At 39.1% G+C, this 18,585-nt stretch overlaps 1 protein-coding gene across 1 annotated transcript in view; it reads left to right on the top strand.

Moving 5' to 3' along the window:
* Positions 1 to 7,331: 7,331 nt before the first annotated feature.
* The window catches only part of ripor1 (RHO family interacting cell polarization regulator 1), a 69,158-nt gene continuing 57,904 nt past the window's right edge, over positions 7,332 to 18,585 (top strand). Inside the window, exon 1 of the mRNA XM_062420289.1 lies at positions 7,332 to 7,543. The gene's annotated coding sequence lies outside the window, so the exon portion shown is untranslated. The remainder of the gene's footprint in view (positions 7,544 to 18,585) is intronic.

Below are 18,585 nucleotides of genomic sequence, written 5' to 3' on the forward strand. Positions count from 1 at the left end.
GTAATACAACTTAAAAAAAAAAGACTCTCTTTATTGCCTATATTAGCCTGCGGTCCAGTTTCTACATGTATGTGAAGGACTTGGCTTGAGTTCTTCTTTTGTGACAATTTTTTGCATGCTCCTCAAGTAGCTTGCCTCTCTCCTGCTAACAGACAACTGGCACCCATCACAACAAAAACTGTGCAAACTTATCCGACTAGAAAACACCCAACACTTCTGTTACCTACCAGGTTGGCTGGTGGCGAGTCACCTACCATGCCACCATTTCTGGCCACAGTACCTTTGTATTGTTTTACATTGCTGTCATGTATATATATTATATACATATGTCCTTATGGGTAGTCTGTATACAGTCAAGTCAAGTGGGTCCATGGTGTTCTAAGATAATCAACCCCCTTTCCAAAACGTTAGGGTTAGGTATCATTTTTCAATTCCCAATACCAAAATATACTTGACATATATTATATGTATATATGAATGACCTTTTTTGGTACTAATTTTAAGAGTCTGAAAATCCTGTTTCACTAACCTACTTTGAAGTATAAGTATAAAGTATAATTCCTCTGGTAGTACTTCAATGTACTGAAATAAGTATAACAATACGACCTGGAGTGTACATTAGTGTACTCTTATGTGCACTATAAAACAATACACAAGTGTACAGTTAGAGTGTATTTCCATATACTATAATGAAGTATATTTTTTGGATTGACTCAAATATCTTCTCAATACAATATTACAGTAGGGATATTTGAGTGTACTTAAAAGTATACAACAGTCAATATTAACAGTAATAGTTCAGTTTAATGTATTTTTTTGTCAATTAAAATCCAAATATTGCAATGTGAAATAATTGCAGTGGGACATATGGGGAGATCTGTGCTTTCTGTTGTTCCAGCTTGATTGTTCTATATAGTGTAATCATGTGTTGTGCTATACCTGATAGTGAGTAGACTATCTGTGCAAGAAATCCATGTTATAAACCACACTGATCCCTCTGTGACAGGCCTGATTGACACTGTCACACTCTGTCAGCCAGCTAGTGGTTCACTACTGCAGCCGGCTGTGGCTCAGGAGACAGAGTGGGACATCCACCTAATCAGTGGTTTGATCCCTGACTCCTGAAGTCTGCATGTTGAAGTAACCTTGGGCAAGATGCTGAACCCCAAATTGTTCTTCATGGTGTGTTACCCCCATGGAGTGCAAGCTGACTCAACTGATCCTCAGTGGCTTTACTGGTTCAGGTGCTAAGTGCAAACTGAACTTAGCTAAAAACAATAAAATGAAAATGTAAAGCAATGACAATATTACATGAAAATTCCAATATTTCAAAATGTGGTTACAACAATGCACTGATTAGATTTAAAACCACTAGGCTAATAGAACCACTGCTGCTGCTGTGTGAATGAGTGAATGTGTGAATGTGTGAATGTGTGAATGTGTGAATGTGTGAATGTGTGAGTAAGCAGCAGGAAAAACACTGTGAAACACTTCAATGTACCTATTAGCTACTAATCACTGTACAGGCAGGTACTATAGGAACACACACATACAAGTATACATTTGGGATTACATCTTTTATATGCAATTCCACATACTGTATACATGTATATGTATATATACACATTAACGAGGCCTTTCACTTCAATTCAACCACACACCCACGCACACATGTCAAGAGCTGGAATGTCATCCATTATTCCTCAGAAGTGCTGCTGCAGTCTTTCATATTTCATGCTTATCAGACGCAGGCGCACCGAGGCTCAGATAAGATATCCCACAGGAATCATGTACACATTTTAGACGAGCCATAGGCCTTATTATTAAATAGTGTGCAGGTGAACATAAGGTTTTTATTTCTGCCTCTTCTCACTTTCATACCCATAATGTCTTCATTTGGCTTTGGGGTGGAATTTGGAATAATGTAGGTTGTCTTTGATCTGCAGACGTGATCATAAATATTCAGGAGTAGTTGGAAGATGTTAATAACATGAACGGTTATTCAGAATGTATGTATGTTGGGATGTGAGGTGTGCCTGGCTGTGAGTCTGTATCATTTTCAAAACTAAATGTATGAAAATATACTATAAATCCATGGCAAAAACTCCCATGGTGTAATGCTTTATGTAAAGAGCATTGGGTTATTTATCTTTCATAAAGAGCTTCTCCAAAGAGAAGTAAGAGTGAAAATGTGAGCTAGAAAATAAAATATTTGAATAAATAAATATGAAAAGGAACACTGTGTAATTAGTGCATAACCACCTAAAACTAAGAATTGTGTTTTCATTGGTGTAGAATGAGCCCTTTATACATAGGAAGCAGGTCCTGTTCCACAGAGTTCATTATGTTCAGCTGCCTTTTCTACAGTAGCCCAAAAAGGACAAACAAAATCCTGGCTATAGAGAAGGCTTTTCATATTTTTCGTGGCAACTGCAGGTTCTCTTACATGCTTAAAAAGGAGGCTGCAAACTCACTGCTAGATGCTACTAAATCCTACACACTGCTCCTTTAAGTAGGTCTTTGTACGTTCAAATATGTGAACGGCAGGCAACTAGTAAGCAAGTATCAAAACCCTAGGATATTTTAGTGCTTCAATGTGTGTGTATATTTAGGCTGGTTATCAGTGGATTGTTGATTAATACAAAACTGAACATGTGTGTACTACATTGAAAGTTGAGTACAACGTGATCAATGAAAATTAAAATGGAATGAAAATTAAATGAAGGGATACAGGACAACATTTGCGTACTTCAAAATATAGTGTAATTGCAGACCTATACACTGACCTACAGATTGTGTCATATACAGTACCAGTCAAAAGTATGGACACACTTTCTCCTTCAAGGCAATGGAAAACACCAAACTTTTGACTAGTGTTGTATTCCAAAGAGTAGATGAGTTACAATCGTCATCATAGAAACATTCATAATGAAACACTGACCTCTGGTGGTAAAATGAAGCATGTACCTCATGGTATTCCCTGGTACCCAAACAGAATATAGCAATAGACTGTATATAAGAACTATAGCCCAACAAGATATTACCTGGATGAACATCATTATTATTTGGGCAAATGTTTATATCTGCTATATGATTATGCCAAATCAAAAAAATTAATTTATTAATTTTAAAAAATGTTTAAAAAATGTTGGGTTTAGCGCAGCCAGCCCGCCTGAAGAGAGCCAGATTAAGTTTGATTTGCTTTGTGATATATCTGAGGTTTATCTTGTCTCTATGGGAGTATCTGAAAACAGATAACAACCAACACAATTCTTTCTTCCCATGCTTAAAATGCTTTCACAGAGATGCTTGATTTTGAGCCGTTTCTCATTAGTATAACACTTGGGGGGTTTGTTGGTACACATGGTCAGCTGTAGTTCTCAATCAGAAGCTGGCATTGCACATACATGAGCAGTGCTAAAGGATGTCTCTGGAGGAAGCTGGTTACTTGGCCGTAATAATAATAATAATAATAACAATAATAATAATAATAATAATAATAATAATAATAATAATAATAATAATAATAATAATAATAATATAATAATACTTTATTAATGGACGCCTCCGCAGGTCCACATCAACAAAAAACTAAACTAAATAAAATAAAACACAAGACAACGCAATAACAAGACAGTTAAAACAGATAAAGACATGCATTCCAATGCCTCCAAAAAGGCACACACACACACACACACACACACACACACACACACACACACACACACACACACACACACACACACAGACACACACACACACACACACACACACACACACACACCCCTCTCTCTCTCTCTCTCTCTCTCTCTCTCTCTATCTCTCTCTCTCTCTCTCTCTCTCTCTCTCTCTCTCTCTCTCTCTCTTTATAGCATGACTGTTTAAATACAGTGTTGCCGAAGCTATACTAAGAATAAGAGAAACAGAAATGTTTAAAAAAAACAAGAAAAAAGAAAAGAAAAAGAAGAATACAATACAATCAAACAGTAATATGAATACAATTGGATGGATGGTTGGTTAGTATGTGTGTGTGTGTGTGTGTGTGTGTGTGTGTGTGTGTGTGTGTGTGTGTGTGTGTGTGTGTGTGTGTCTGTGTGTGTGTGTGTGCGTGCGTGTGTGTGTTTTAGCTTCAGTACCAGCTGGCACAGAGGACTCTTCTCAGGGTTCATCTCTTGGGTTTTTAGTGTCTCAAATTGGAGTGTGTTGTTGGGACTGTTGTTTAGGTGTATCCAGAATTTTAAGTTTCTTTTTTGGATAGATAGAGCTAATGGAAAACTGCCTTATTCTGCCCTACATGCATTGTTTGGTGTTGTTTGATTTACATTTAATACAGATCTGCAGAATTCTGCATGTAGGGCTTCAATTGGATGCTTGTCCCATTTAGTGTAGTCATGCATACTGAGTAGACCCCAGACCTCACTTCCATACAGCGCAATAGGCTGAATTATGATGTCAAATATTTTGCACCAGATTATAATTGGGATGTTTCTTTTGTGAAATGTTCTTTTTATAGCATAGAGTGCTCTGTGGGCCTTTTGTTTTAGTGCATTCACTGCCATGCTGAAACTCCCTGATGCAGTAATGATTAGAGTGAGGTGAGTAAACTGCATCGTGTGCTCTAGGGCGGTGCTGCCTAGGCTCAATGTATCTGTGTTCCTGAAACCTGGGCTTGTTTGGGAAGATCATAACTTTTTTTGGATTTACTGCCAGGGCCAAGAACTGGCAGTACTGCTCCAGTTGATCAAGGAGCTTCTGTAACCCCTGTTCTGAGGGTGACAGCAGCACCAGGTCTCTCTCTCTCTCTCTCTCTCTCTCTCTCTCTCTCTCTCTCTCTCTCTCTCTCTCTCTCTCTCTCTCTCTCTCTCTCTCTCTCTCTCTCTCTCTCTCCCTCCATCTCTCTAACCCCAACACGCTCTCTCTCAAATGTGTGCATAAAAACACTGCCTTCTCCACTAACTGGACAGATAAGTGTAGTTAACAGAGAGAGTTGCATGAGTTACAAAGATGTAACAGTAGAGCTCCACTAGATGGCTGCAAATGACTTTAGTATAGTGTAGTGTGAGTCTCCTCAACAGCAGGAGATACTTGTTCCTGGTTAGTTTGTGTTTGTGTGTGTGTGTGTGTGTGTGTGTGTGTGTGTGTGTGTGTGTGTGTGTGTGTGTGTGTGTGTGTGCTAAGATATACGCTGTTGTAAAGTGCATGAGGTCAGTGTTCCCAAATAAGGGAATATTTCCTCCTCATTCATTTCAATGAAGCTGTGAAATCTTGTCTCACAGCATTATAAATCATAGTACAGTGCTTGATATCTAATGATCTGTTAAACTCTTGTATATGGTACTCAAACTCAATCCTGGATCATATTTCACAGTCTCACCTGTACTTGAAACAACACTTTCCTACCAGCATAGGCCCAAAAATGCAGCACTGCTTTCACTCAGCATGCCTTCTGGTTGTGTATTGTCATAGTATCATCTACTGTGTACACTGTACTTAATAAGAACTTGGGCAACATATTACATACATACCACACAGAGGGAGAGGTGGGATGTCAAAATGCAGCAGAACAGCTAATTCTTCCTCCAGGGCCCCTGAACAGGTTCATCCAGTCACGTCTGTCTGTGAAACTCTGACACTGAAAGCGTCTCCACTGATTGATTGCTGTATTTACGATGAATTTCACCACTGGTGTTTGTCAGTAACATAGTCTTCACGCACATGGTAAATGTAATGCGTGCAGAAATGGAGGAAAAATAGCTGATTTGTGATATCCAGCATATGGCGGTGGAGCACAGCCTGAATAGACGATTTTTTATTTGATCATTTCTCAATTAGACAAGAGAATGGTGCAAATATTACAATTTCATAAAATAAGAACATTTCGAGGGTTTTAATCACACAACATAAATAAATGGATTAAGAAACACTTAACTTGATCCATTAATAGAAAACTACAAACTGAAAAGCTGACCGTTTCCTTCCAGACATTTTGACTTGTCATGACAGGAGCAGCACAGGTGGAATTAATAACATAAATGATGGTTGCATTGCATGGAGGTGAGTCATTACCAGCGCTCTGCTACTGAGCACTCTCACCCTAATGAAATGTTACTGTCTAAGTCAAAATGACTATTGATGCCACCTGTGATTTAACATTAATTAAGTGGAGCCCAAAAATGATAATGTACATGTAAGTGTACTGTTATATTGACATTTTGAAGGATCAAAAAATAAACTGTTTTTTATTGTTGTTGTTGTTTTTTTTTTAGTGTTTTCATAATTTAAGTGTTGGTTTAACAAGATTATGTTGAAAATATGTTGTTTTGTGTACTATATTTGATATTATAGTACACATCATTCCTCCACATTCCTTCAGTTTGTACATTATTGGAACATTGTTGGAACACTACTACAGCTACAACTGGCTTAAGGTGGACTTTCTAGAGTTTGAATTGTTTATTTATGACTTTATTAATCACATTTCCACAAACCACTTGCCAAACCCCCACTTCCCCTCACTGATGTCATAGTGTTCATGTATCCTGCTGACTTTACCCATCAGCCACCGTACACACTGCAGGTATACATTATGTGTCAGCTTCATTAGTGAACCAGGAACCAATTATCCAAATACTCCTATTATATAATATAATTATGGAATCCCCTACCTAAAGCTTTAAGATATGTGAGCTCTGTAAACAACAGTTGAAAACATATACGGTTTTTAATTACTGTCATTTTAATTTATTTTTACTATATGAATTATTTTTCGAATTGTTTTATTTATTTGGTTATTTGCTGTTGTTTTATCTATGTAAAGCACATTGAGCTTCATCCATGCCATGTATGAAAGGTGATCTATAAATAAAGTTTATTATTATTATTATTGTTATTGTTGTTGTTGTTGTTGTTATTATAGAATACTACATGCTGCAGGTGTGTCAGATAGTTTATACAACTTTAAAATGAATTTAGGAGCATGCTACATTATGTAAGCATAAACTTATTATACCTATTTTTTTGGACCAAAGGTAAAAGAGAGCCTAAAAATAAGCCTACTGCTTAAAACAATGCAGTATCCACCTTCAAACTGTTGGTTCAAACTTACAAATGAATTTGCAATGAATGAAATGAATACAGATGAAATAACATCTAATAAAAGTGGAGTTTTGGTTTTTTTTTGTCGGCCTGTAACCGGATGTGAGGCGACTATCTGGCGCGTCTGACATTTTATTTTGAACATACCGACCGGAAGCACTTGATATTGATTGCGGCGGGCTTGACTCTGTCTGAATTACCGCTGCTGGCAGGCTGCATGGAAGAAAAGCCGTCCATTGAGGGAACGTGGTGGATCTTTGTGACTTGACAGGACACTTTTCACCGCCACACTGATGGACTGAGAGAAGAACTGTGCTCAGGAAGCGTATTTACGAGCGTGTTGGGCTGGAGTGGAGCCTGTGCTTCTTTATTTGGATCAAGAAACAGATTGGTGTCAGCTTGAAGAGGAGAGGAGAGGAGAGGAGAGACAAAACACCGCAGCAAACATGTACGTTGTTTTCAAATGTTTCTCATTCTCTGCTTGGCTCATATCCACCCGGCTCTGTGTTGCTAACTTGCTATTTAACTAGCTAGTTTTCTGCTTTTGGTTGGAGGGTTAGCATCTTTTCACTGTTGTTTATGTCGCTTTTGTCCAGCTGTCCAGTCTGCTGCAGTCCTGTCACAGTCTGTGTGTGTCTGTGTCTGTGTGTGTGTGTGTCTCTCTCTGTGTGTGTGTGCAGGAACCGGCTTTACAAATCTTTTAATTCTACACTCTCCTCCAGCTTGAGTTCCAGCTTTCAGTCAAGCGCTTTTCAGTGAAATATCATCTTGTAGTCTCTGTTTGACTGTGACAGAACATTTCCGAATGGCACCAAAATATGCAGCAAGTTGTTGGCGAGCACCTTCAAACACACACACACACACACACACACTAGTTCTATTTCCATGAATGTGAGAGTGCACAATGTACCAGAAACTCTGCATCAGGTTTGGTATTGTTGGGGTTTGGGTATTCATCTTCAAGTTGGAGACTTTCTGAGAGGGGATTTTTGGCTAGAATTCATCTATTCTCCTGAGAGCCTCATCAAGTCACAATGAGTCAGGATGTATCACCGGACTGGAAATGGTGAAAGTGTGTGTTTGTGTGTGTGTGAGTGTGAGAGTTGTTTATTGGAGGTAAGGGATGGGGCCCATGCACATAGCAGGATCACAAGGTCAAAGTTTCCATCTTTGGATATGATAGAAAAAAAAGTTTGAGATATTTGTTTGTGTGTGTGTGTGTGTGTGTGTGTGTGTGTGTGTGTGTGTGTGTGTGTGTGTTTTTCAGGGACACACCAGACTTAAGACCAGTTGATCGGGGACAGCTTGTACAATTTGGGCAAAAAGTCGTGTCCCTAATTAGTAAAATGCTGATTTTTGGGTCAGTGGCAGATTTAAAATGATGTCGTGAACTACAGTGCAGTCACACAGCTGAGTATCAGTTCCTGAAAACCCCAGAAGATTAATGAACAGCACTTTGCGCTGTTCTGAAGGTAGTTTCAGACTGCTTAAAGACTTTTCTGTCCTTGTAGATCCCAAACATGTTTCTTCCACTACACAAAAAAAGATCTTAAATCTTTGGTTTTGAATCTTTTGTTTCCCAAATTTCAAGCCAGGTATGAACTGTCTCTTTGCTTGTTTTGTTGGACACAAGGAAAACTGAAACATGGAGGACTAAATCCACAGTGTGTCCACACAGTCATTTAAAAAGTAGATGATCAGCTTCTATTCTATTCATCAGTGTGAGTTAGTCATATCAAGTGATATCTGACACATTTACATCTTTTTAGCATCAAATTCCCTCTTAGTGTTTCCCTGTTGAGCTGTGGTGGAAGTATAGTAACAAAAAGACTTTACTACTAAAAACACTGTAACGTTGAAACATAGAAGATGAAGATTTGACTCATGTGGACGACTGAAGCTTCATATTAGCTTCACATTAACTTTTAAATACATGTTTACACAGAAGGAGGACTGTGGATTTAGTCCTCCATCACTTCCATTGTAAGTGTATAATGAAGAGATCTTCTAATGGTCAGTATGAACAGGAGGAATGATTACAGCAAGAAAAACAGCTTTACATGTTCATTCGGTCACCTGTAAATGGTGGCATTGTATCAAGTTTTTTTCTGTGTGTGTGTGTTTGTGTGTTTGTGTGTGTTTATGATTCAATATCTGAAACTCCATCTGTGGCTTCTGTGAAATGTGGAAAGGCAGACCTCAAGACCTGAATTGAAGAAGCGAGACTAGTTCATAAATATTCATCTATACCAGCCTCTCTAGTATGAAGATTTGCTTTTGCTTTTATTTGTTTCATATTGTAAATAGAATACCTTTTGATTTTCGAGGTGTTGGTCAGACAAAGTAAAGAATTGAAAGATATCACTTTGATATAGTTGTCGAGCATTGGTCGTAAACTTGGACACATTTACACTAGAAAGAAATAAACGGATTGTCTGATTTATTGATAATGATAACAACTCCTCTGCTATCAGTCATGCTCGGCATAGCTTTTAAAACACAGCGCTCAGGTTGCTGTCAGAAACAACAATCAGTCCTGTTTGATTCAGTTCCAGCCAAGAAGGTCGTGGAATTCAAATATTGCTGCAATAGGTGACAAAAACAAACCGGTAGAGGCTGAGTGTGGGAATACTCTCTGAAACCACAAACACACACTCTTTCTCTGTCTGTGTGTGTGTGTGTGTGTGGCTCCGTGAGAGCGAGCTGAACAGTGGGTCCATTGTGCCGCTGCAGGGCTCTCACAGTTAGAAGACCTAATTCAGCTAATGATCAGGCCTTCACTAACAAGCTGCATGAAACAGATACAGAGCAGAGGGCAAGCTCACTGTGCTCACTCATCTGCTCTTCATTCCATTCAACGTTTATCTTCTTCATTCACAAAGTCACACGGGACAAAAAGATCCACATCGCTCATTTTCAACCTCATCTGTTTACTTGTAGGCAGACGTGATCGGGACACAAGTGTTTTTTTTTGGATGTAATGAAGATAAAGTGTTTGTAGAATCATGCATGCTTGTCATTTCTAGGCTGGTTGCTTCATACTGGCTCAACCTGACAGCAGGTGATGCAGTGACAGGAGGAGTAACAGCTGCTCCTCTCACTTTCTTTTCTTCACTTTCACCTGCTGACAGTTTGTCCCACAGTATTTGGAGTTTGATGGAGTTTTTTTGTGGATGATTTTTAAGTTCATTTGTGGTGGACATTGAAATAATATCATCAGAAAGTATCATTCATGCTGAATCTAGAAATATTCACTGTAGCTTCTCATGCCTCATGTTACATTATCCTGACTTCTCCATTATAAATGACTCAGAGAACTTCAGTACAAAACCAAGGTTGTGATATTGTGATATATAGCCTGAGTTCCTGCACATGCTCAGTAGCATCTGCAATACAGGGAACCTCTCTGCTGAGACTGAAAACATGATGACTGTTATTGATCATTGTTGGTTTGGATCCAAACATGAGATTTGTTTATAATATGAAAAATATAGAAAATCACCAGCCAAATCCTCTAAATCCTACTGTATTATATTATACAGTATTATAAAGTATTATACCATACAGTATTATATTATACAGTATTATAAAGTATTATACCATACTGTATTATATTATAAAGTATTATATTATACAGTATTATAAAGTATTATACCATACAGTATTATATTATACAGTATTATATTATATAGTATTATACCATACTGTATTATATTATATAGTATTATACCATACTGTATTATATTATATAGTATTATAAAGTATGATACCATACAGTATTATATTATACAGTATTATAAAGTACTATACCTTACAGTATTATATTATATAGTATTATACCATACAGTATTATATTATATAGTATTATACCATACAGTATTATATTATACAGTATTATATTATACAGTACTATACCATACAGTATTATATTATACAGTATTATATTATATAGTAGGGGGGTGATATTACTTAATATCAATATCACAATTAATTGAAGCTTTTACCTCGATTACGATTAATGAACGATTATTTTTATTGTTATTATTTTTATTAATGTTTTTTTAATGCTCAACTATTAAAGCTGGCATATTGTGTGGCATTTGTAAACGCCTGTGACAGCGACAGTAGCTTTGTGGAAGCACTAGTTGTAGGGTGCCTGTCAGTCTCCCTCTTTTTTTGAGCTATGCACTCTTCATATTAGGTAACGTGATTGTGGTGTTACCCTGGCTCGCTGAAATAGTTTTTCTGCAGTACTTGCACTTGACTTCTATCTGTTCACTATCGTCTGCACTGAACCCAAAATGTGTCCAAACAACAGACACGGCACTCTGTTTCGGTACAAGCTGCTCCAGTTGATTCGTTGGCTCGGTGTTTGTGCTCCTCTCTTCCATGTCGGCAGCATCAGCTTCGCTCATGGCTCCGCTTTGAGTGAACGCAGACTAGATGGATGGGGCGGAGCCACGTGGCTTACACGGCGAGTTTTTTTTCTCTTCCCCCTAGGGGACAGCACGGGGAAAGTAATAACCGAAATAACCGACATGAGTAAGATTACGTCGGTTAGAGGGTCTAAATGTCGGTTTCGGTATATTTTCGATTAATTGCCCAGCCCTATTATATAGTATTATATTATACAGTACTATAACATACAGTATTATACCATACAGTATCTTATTATACAGAGTTTGGCCCTTTTGAATCTAGTAAAAAATCTAATAGTATATATAAATCTTTATTGTGACTTGCATCTCATAGATGGAAAATATATGTGAATGAAACCCTGAATGACTATCTGTTCACACACACTTTAGCCAATAATAGACTCCCCAAGCATCTCACATTACACTCAGTACTGTTGAAGTGAAGAGGCACAGAGGAAGGGTCAGTGTGAGGCATGTGTGTATGATCATAAACCAGCTCTGAGGCCCAAAACCAACCTGACATTGTTTACCCAGCATGCATTCTGATTTCTGGAGCGCCTCAGGCCTCTGCCCCTCTCTGTTACACAAACACACACACACACACACACACACACACACACACACACACACACACACACACACACACACACACATATAGACGCACACACGTTCCTTTGAAGTTAATGACTTCCTCGGGTGGACTAGACTTCCTCGAATAACTGGACAAACAGCCAATTAACAAACACACACAACTCTCAGACATGGACATACACACGTATAGACTCATACACACACACACACACACACACACACACACACACACACACACACACACACACACACGCACGCACATACATATGTGCCAGTCTGGACTGTAGAGTTATAATGAGAGTTAATGACTTTGACTCTTCATATAGGCAGGGCTCAGAAGCAAAGAATATTCCCCCAAAGTTTTTTTCCAAATGTTAGCTCCCTTAGAAATAAAAGTTGTGTTCTGTGGTTTGGAAGATTTCATCCTCCACAGCCAGTGTTTTAATATGAGGTTAAATCAAGGCCAGTGTGTCCTGCAGCACTGGAAACACTGGTCAAAAATAGGAAGGTGGTTTCTGAGGTTTCTAAACCTGCACAGCAGAGTACGTACTGTACACATTCATGTTCCCCAGATGATGAATCATACTGAGTTAGTGATCCTCTGACTTTTCATCTAGCTCTTCAAAGTTAACACATATCCTCTGAAATATGTCAACATCTGCTTCATAGATTGGTACAAAATGTTCTACAGAGACTGACTTCTCCTCTAGTACTATGATGAGGTTGGCATTTGTGGTTAAGATTGAAATAATATTTTAATTAGTTAATAGACTCGATGGGATGCTGTTATGAATTTAATATCTTATTATTTCAAATGATGCAGGACAGAAAAGACAAAGAAACTTTATCATTTTGAATAACCTTTGAGAACCATTTGAGTGTAGACTTCTCAGTTTAGGAGATGCACTTGAACGCACCACGAAGTCTCACACACTTTGTCGCTCGAAGCGATGTAGATGCACCATTAATCTTTAAGTGTTTAAGTGGAGATTGCACGACCGCACCTCCCAGCTCAGAGGAGTGTGTGTGTGTGTGTGCATGGGGGGTGTTGGTGCAAGTGTGTGTGCATTAGTTTGGGAGCATATCAGAGCGCGATGTGTGTGCAGATCCAAAAATAGAAAATCAATTTGCAGCGGGCAAAGTTTTATTGTGCCACAAATAAATGAATGTATGAGAAAGGTTATATGAAATGATCACTTCAATTCTTTTTGCAATCTCACCTCTAACACTTTGGCTGTATTAGCTAAGTTACAGAGATAGTTTAGATGATAAGAAAAGATTGTAGCTGTCACCTCAAGTGTTGCTTGAGGTGTTTGAGTACAGTCATTATGTCATGTGTCATAGTTTCAGTTGACCATTTCTAAGTAAACCCTGTCAGTAGTTAGTCAGTGCGGTGTTATGATTGTATAGTGAAAGTTATGAGTCATTTACCTGTAAGGAAACTCTATTAAATTCCTTCTCATCCTGTGTTTGTTACAGTATTCTTATCTCACAATCTCTGGCTGGACTCAGGTTGAAGTTATTCAAGTTCAGAGCTGCAACAGTTGGTCGATGAATCAACTATTACATTAATTGCTAACATTTTGAACTATTTATTAATTCTTTGGATGCATTTCTTAAGAAAGAAAATGTCAATATTCTCTGATTCCAGCTTCTTAAATTTGAATATTGTGGTTTGTGTGTTTTTCTGTGAAAGTAAAGTGAATATCTATGTGTTGTGGACTGTTGGTTGAGACAAAAGAAGACATTTTAAGGTGCATCTTGCACTTTGGGGAATACTGATCAATATTCTCCATCATTTTCTGACCTTTCTTTGATCAAACAAACTAATCGATAATGAAATTAATGGTTGGTTGATGCAGAGGGTTTCTTTCCCCATCATCGTGTAATCGTTGTGCGAAGCCCTTCTGGATCTCCTCGTTGCCGTAGTATGCCAACATGGCCTGCACCCCATCCTCGGTCCTCCATCTGTATACCCGATCAGCACAGAGTCAACCTCCAGCCCCACCCAGGAATTTTTCAGGGCCGCACTGATTACCTACCCCGAGGCAGGGACTTGTTTTGCACCATGTAAAAGTTCTGGGAGATTGTCCTTCAGAGGCGGTTCCTGCTATGGAGACACGCCAATGGTCACGGCCCCCGTAAAATTACCCTGAAGTTCCTGCAGTGGGAACAGGCCTATGATAAACCTTTCTTCTTTTATACATTCCTTGGATTTTTGTCAGGAAGTCTCGAGATGATTGGTTCAACAAATCTTGAATGCAGCTGCCTCCAGCCACAGATCAGACTTTTACTGATTTCTGAAAGCGCTCCATCTGAGCTGAAAAGTGCACTTATATGGATGAAATGAGGATATCATGAGTACTTTAAGTACTAGTTGTCAGTATTTGGAGCTAAATTATTGGTGTAATTGTTATAACATCATCAGTCAGCTTTGGTCCACATGGGTGTAACTGAACAAAAGACAGACTAAAGATGGATTACTGTCATTAAATAAACCTCAGAGTACTACCTGACCTGACCTGTGACTCAGCGTGTGTGTGTGTGTGTGTGTCCATGCAGTGAAGACCTGCACACAGTGACTCATGCAGTGTCTTTTACTAATAACAGAGCTGCTGCAGTAATCACATATTACAGTGACTGGAACAGCTACACAGCCTCTCCTGACCTCTTGTCTGTCTCTTATTCCTAAACTAAAAGTCTATTGAATGCAGGTTTTATTTCAGTACTGGTCCTGGTCCAGCACTGGTCCAGCACTGGTCCAGCAGTTAACTGGTGATTTACAGTTGTTCCTTACACTGGAGGACTTTTGCTGTGAAAAGCAGTTACAGGAAATGAGTGTGCATTGACTGTAAATTGACATGAAAACAGGCCAGGTCATTGCGACTCTTGAGCATAGCTGCCTGTCAGTGATGCTTGTTGATAGTGGTATTAGTGTTATGTTTTTCACTGCTTGGATCTACTGTAAATGAGGCTGTTAAAAGTGGAGATAAGCAGGAAAACCCCCGGCTCATCATGATTAATTACCGTTCCCGTTCACCATTGTTTTCTTTATTGTAATCCCCATAGTTTCCTCATTCCCTGTCCCAGGAACTTCTTTTGATCTGATAAGACAGTCTCGGTGATTGTATGTATGTGCGTGCGTGTGTGTGTTTGTGTGTGTGTGTGTGTCCTCCTCTCCACCAGCCCCCGGTGCTTTCTGCACATGCAGGTGGTTCAGGTGAGACAGATTATCAGAGGATTACATACTAGGCCTAGTGCCTGATACCAAAGCCATGGCAACAAATAGAGTCAGAGAAAGAGTGAGCATATGGTGATATATTTATATACATATACTACGTTTGTGCATCTGTGTGAAACAGTGAGGTAGAGCAGTGAAGCACACAGCCTCATAAAACCAGTTGGCATCATCCTCCAGGATCTATAAATATATATATCATATTTCATGGCAATCTTGGTCCATATTTGTCTTGGACAGACATGTAGGAGGACTGACACTCACGTCCCTGCACTTAAATTATACCATCCACTTCTGCACAGGCGCCAGGGTCCAAGATATTAAACAGGTGTTTGTTTGAGCAGGACTCGATACAACTGTGGAAAGTTATCAGAATCAATAATGTTCTTTACTTGTGACCCCTGTGAGCCGAGAGACTACACAGCACACCACACTGAAATAGAGCAAGGAGCAAATTTAATGTCAGACTTAACTCATCAGTTTTATCTGTTGGAGCGCCCGGGCTGCACCATTACAGTGATGTGATTAACAGGAACGAGGAAGCCTGTGTTTATTGCCTTATTGCTCCTGTGGGTTTGCTAAGGTTGTAAATCCTCCACAGTGGAGCTGACCAGCTGAGTCTGCTGCTACTGCAGTAAAAACACTGTCATTTAATTCCTTTATTTAGTATTTATAAGCAGTACATGAACCTGTAATACTTAAATAAATATTACATATCTGCAATGGAATAGGAAGAAGTAAAATGCTAATCTGGTCCAACCCCTTTAGTACTACTCAATTAACTTAATGTTGGTCATGGCAGCGCAACTATCCACCCCAGTGTCCATCATACACAACTTAAATAATTACCTCTGTGTCCATCCTCATTATACATACATATAATTACCTCTATGTTCATCATTCTTTATATAGACGTGCCCGGAATTATTGCTACTCTTGCATTATATTAAAATAATACACCATTCGTCCTGAACAGTGTTAGAATTACAAGATAATGGGCCAGATGCAAGAATATGTTCGTATTTTCTTCTTAAATCTGTCGTACTTTTTTCGTGAGGTGGAATTTATGAGGGTGCCATGTTGGATTTATCAAATACTCGTATCACCAGGAAACAGTAGTAAATGACCTTCGTAAACATGATGAATCCCACCTGTTCTAAATGAACGCGCGTTCCCGAGAATAGTAAATTAACATGAATGACGCCCCCAAAATACCATATGAGGTCAGACGACCGGCAGGTTGTGGAGAAGCTCCATTCATGAAAATGGCATAAAGACTAAGAATAAGAACTTTACAAGCTCTCAGACTGAGGTCCCGCTCTCAGAAATAAATCAACAGAAACACAGATTATTATTTAGTGTTAGTGGAATTAAAGGTCCTGAGAAAGACAAAGAATGAGGAAAAATGACCCGTGCTGTGAACGCTGTCTCAGCTGTTGCACCGTCACAGAAATAAAAACAAAAATGATTTAACATGAATTACATACCAAAAACATCTGGATAGGGATGTCATCAGCCATGGAGCTAAACTATAACTTCGATCACCAATATTTCAATTAAATGAATAAAAGTAATTAATAGTCAGTTTGCATTGTGGAAAAGTAACTGTGGACACGTTGCTTTGTAGTTTCAGCCACTAATATTTATATTTTAATCTTGATCAATATCGAGATCCCGATTAAGAATCACGATTATATCAAAAAATATATTTATTGTCATAAATATAAATGCTTTCACAACCATATTGCTCCTTATGCTCTTTAATGTGCAAATCTTTACATCAAAATAAATTGGTAATAATAATATTCATAATCATTTATTTCAGATAACCCAACTCTCCCGGACGTTCCGGGAGTCTCCCGCATATTGATAGTGGCTCCCTGACGCCCACAAATGAGATATAATGTCCCTGAATCTGGAGCGAGCAAGAGCGCACACTAGAGAGTGACTGCGGGCGTGTGCGTGTGTTTGTGTGACTATAAATGCAGCGCATCACGCGTTACTCTTTCAGTCTTCATCCAAGAAACCTCAGGCTTCCGCGGTGCAGGGAGCAGCTCTGATTGGCTCACGCAGGCACAAGATCAGACGGTGTTCTAAGGAGCGCTTGATTTGCTTCGCAGTGGAAAAAATGCTCTGATGCAGAGCGCTCTGTGAACAGAGGACACATTTTCAATATCGCTCGATCACATTAATTTGATCGTGGGAAGCCAAAATCGAGATCGTGATCAAAATTTGATTAATTCTTCAGCCCTATTGTGCAGTCAGTTCAAAAGGAGAAAATGACTCTCTCTTGTGTTTTGTACCACTGTGTGCATCACATTGATCATGTCTGAAGACCTTAGAAAAAGGTAATAGCCAAGCATGGTCAACGTAAAGGTTAGAAGACCGTCTCCAAAGAGATGCTGCCCACTGCTGCCCATATAATTAAGAAGTTTAAGGTCCAGTGAAGTGTAGCCAACATCTCTGGACGTGGTCACAAGGGGACATTGTGTCCGTGATTGAACAGAAGTATTGCTGGAATGGTTGAGAAAGAACCTAGAAAACTACAATACAGATCCAAGCTGATCTTCAAGTTCAAGGTACAATAGTTTCAATAGGTACCTACTGTACCTCCATGATGCATTATTTATTCTTATGCTGGGGCTCCGAGTTATTACAACCATCCATCCATTTTCCACCACTTATCCACACACTTGTGGAGGCATTATGAAACTCAGACATCCCTCTCCAGAGCAACGCCCACCAGCTCCTCCTAGGGGGATCCCAAGGCGTTACAAAGCAAGGAGAGAGATATAATCCCTCCAGCGTGTTCTGGGTCTGTCCCAGGGTCCCTTACTAATTGGACGTGCCAGGAGGATCCCTACCAAGTGCCCAAATCACCTCCTAGCCTCACCCGGAGGCTGGGGGGCGCGGATCCAAATGAGTCCTAAGTCTAATTTGGCATATCCTTACTTGATGGCTCACACTGCACACAACACACTGAGACATGGTTTGGTATTAATATCAGTGTTTTTAAACTGAAGTTGTGATAGCCAGATTAGCAGTAAGGCTGTAGACGTGACAGTGTCAGTCAGTCCACCACTTTGGTCCAGTTTCAGTTATCACACTGATGATTGGATGGATCACTCTATAATTAACTGTAGACATTCATATTGTTTCATTTAGCTTGAATCACTGCAGTGTCTCACAGAGCTGCCAGCATGACTCTTATTCTTGCTTACATTTTGGATCTATTGGATATGT

Source organism: Scomber scombrus, chromosome 6, assembly GCF_963691925.1.
Source record: "Scomber scombrus chromosome 6, fScoSco1.1, whole genome shotgun sequence".
NCBI classification, from domain to species: domain Eukaryota; kingdom Metazoa; phylum Chordata; class Actinopteri; order Scombriformes; family Scombridae; genus Scomber; species Scomber scombrus.